Here is a 2,874-nt window from a genome sequence, read left to right on the forward strand (position 1 = left end):
AGGGGGTCTGAATACTTTCCGTACCCACTGTATATAATACATTTAAAATGTATTAAAATAGAAAATAGTTGTTTTAAAATAATATTTCACAACATTGCTGTTTTTACTGCATTTTGGATCAAATAAATGTAGCCTTGGTGAGCATAAGACCTTAATTATGTCAAACTTTTCATCTGTAGTTTATGTCACAATATTACTGATTTTATTATGTATGTAATTTGAAATTGTCCATATTTTTTTCTTTAGTACAAATAAAATTAATTGACTTAGAAAACAACATGTGTTTGCAATATCACGCTAAATAATTTTCTTGTACAGTATAAATGGATCTTGATGCTTGACAATATAACTGCCTTTATATTTTATTGCCTCTATTTATATTTAGAAAAATGTGATTTAAAAAAAAAAAACCTTTGAAAACGTCTTCATTACGTTACTCTATAAAAATCCTTAAAAGGATAGTTCACCCAAAAATGAATGAATAAATAAATAAATAACGATCTGTCATATTCACTTCCCCATTATACTTATTTTATTCTTATATTTATTCTGATGACTTGGAAAAATACAGAATGCTGTTTGATTATCCCATCAAAGTCTTTTAACTTTGCAATACAAGAGGAACGGCATTGTTTGCTCTCATTTCCTTGTAATGTTGAGAGTTTTTTTGAATCTCTGCCTTTTTAATAAAGGCGGATTAACTTAATTAGGTAGAGCTGCAGTCCACCAAGTGAGGTTTGTTCCATTTCACATGGGGAATTTGTTGAATTAAAATTAAGACTAGCAGTTTTTTTTAAGAAAACTTGGTAAACATCCTTGTTTCCTTATTAAATTCAACTAGGGATTCATTTCTGTGATGATCTAGTAAGTAATTATAAAGTTAATTATTTCAGCAAGACGGCTATTTGGCAGTACTGTATTAATCATGCTAGCCTTGTTCCAAAACTTAGCAAGCTAAGCAACTTAGCAGTTGATGTATCAACACTGGCATTTTGCTAAGCTGAATGTGACATTATAATAAGCATACAATTGCATAACACAAACATATAGTATATAGTGTGTATGTATGTATGTAATGTGTGTGTGTGTGTGTGTGTGCGCGCACTCCGCAATGCATTCTGGGAATGGTTTCATGAATGTAATGTTTCCTTCGAATTTGTCCAAAAGAACGCACATGCATAATTATACTGTCTAGCTTTTGGAACACCCCTCATGTCAGAAGAGTAAAAAGCATGTTAATATCAGTGGTGTAATGTAATGAAGTAATAATACTTCGTTACAGTACTTAAGTATATTTAGGGAGTATCTGTACTTTACTTGAGTTTTTATATTTCAGCCAACTTTTACTTTTACTCCACTACATTTCCTAATTAAAATGTATACTTTTACTCCGATACATTTCCCCGAAGCATATTCGTTACTTACTACAAAATAGTCAGAAGTCAGAAGAACACGGACTGCAGGAAAGCAGGTTTGACGAATCAGTGGTCTGGCGTCTACAAGTTAGACTCATGCTCATGTGCATACATGTGCAAACAAGTGCGCGCACAACCGCAGATGATTAATTTTCCACTCAAGTCGAGTCTGTGTGTGCGATATACAGTATGTCTTCTGCGATAATATGGTAAGTGTTGTTGTAATAATGTACGATCGGACATTATCAAGTAAGCTATATATATATCACCAAATCACACACAGAGTGTACACACGTTGATTTATTAGTATATTATTATTACTAAATTCCAGGCATTCTCAATTGTAGATGGAAAAAATGCTTCTGTATGCTTTTTATATTTATATAATTTAATATAGTTAACTTAATCTATATCACACAAAGAGTACTGTTTTTCTGCAGATATCAGCATGAACACATTTAATAGCCTAATCATTTTATACAAGTTCAGTAAAGCAATGTGACTTAAATTTTAGACATAATATTGCTTGTTTTTGCTCAATTTTGCCAACGAAAATAGTTCCAAACAAAGATCACAGCACTGTTTTGTGTCTCTGAGCAATGGACCGTGTTTACTTATTGAATGAATCAGCTTTTTGAACGAATCGGTTGAATGAATGATTCAGTGATTCACTCATTAACATAGGCTGTGTCCAAATTCATAGGCTACGTCCTTCGAAGTGCGCATTTGAAGGCCGATTGCGTCATGACGGCGAGACGAAGGCTGTCCCAATTCAGGATGCAACCTCCGAAGGCTGCATTTGAAGGCCGATTGCGTCACCGCTGCGCGACGAAGGGTGCCGCAATTTGAACGCGACTTCAAATGCGTCCTCCGTTTCTCCGTCAAATGAAGGACATCAGATGGATCCTTCGCAGCCTACCCTATCCCAGAATTCATAGCGCGACGGGACTTTTATTCAAACAAAATAGCGGTGATGGTTCTATGGCTGCCAACGAATACACTTATAAATGTAAGTATTGTTTTAATTTGCTCAAATAGCTAGCAAAACAAATGATAAAAGTCAGGGGTCTTAAAAAATGTGAACAGATTCATTTGTTAGGTGGTCTGAGGCCAAATAACTTGTATTTATTAAATTAGAGGGCTGAATTTGATAATTCCTGTACTTAGGAAAAAAACTCTGCCGTTGTGGCTCGGAGGTAAGGCATTACCCATCTGTAATATTTCCACTAGGACCTCTTGTGTTCACAACAATTAGCCCTCACCCATATATAAAGCTCACAACAACAAGACAAGTAGGCCTATAAGGCTACTTAATAAGTAGACACGTCTTTAACTTGTATTTTTATTTTATTTTATTTTATTTTTATTTTTATTATTTATTTATTTTGTAGCAAGATATGTCCACAAATGTTTTAGGTAAACCTGATGATCCAGAAATATGATTTTTGAAGTATTTTGT

This window comes from Sinocyclocheilus grahami, unplaced genomic scaffold, assembly GCF_001515645.1.
Source record: "Sinocyclocheilus grahami isolate Dianchi unplaced genomic scaffold, SAMN03320097.WGS_v1.1 scaffold1109.1, whole genome shotgun sequence".
Classification (NCBI taxonomy): domain Eukaryota; kingdom Metazoa; phylum Chordata; class Actinopteri; order Cypriniformes; family Cyprinidae; genus Sinocyclocheilus; species Sinocyclocheilus grahami.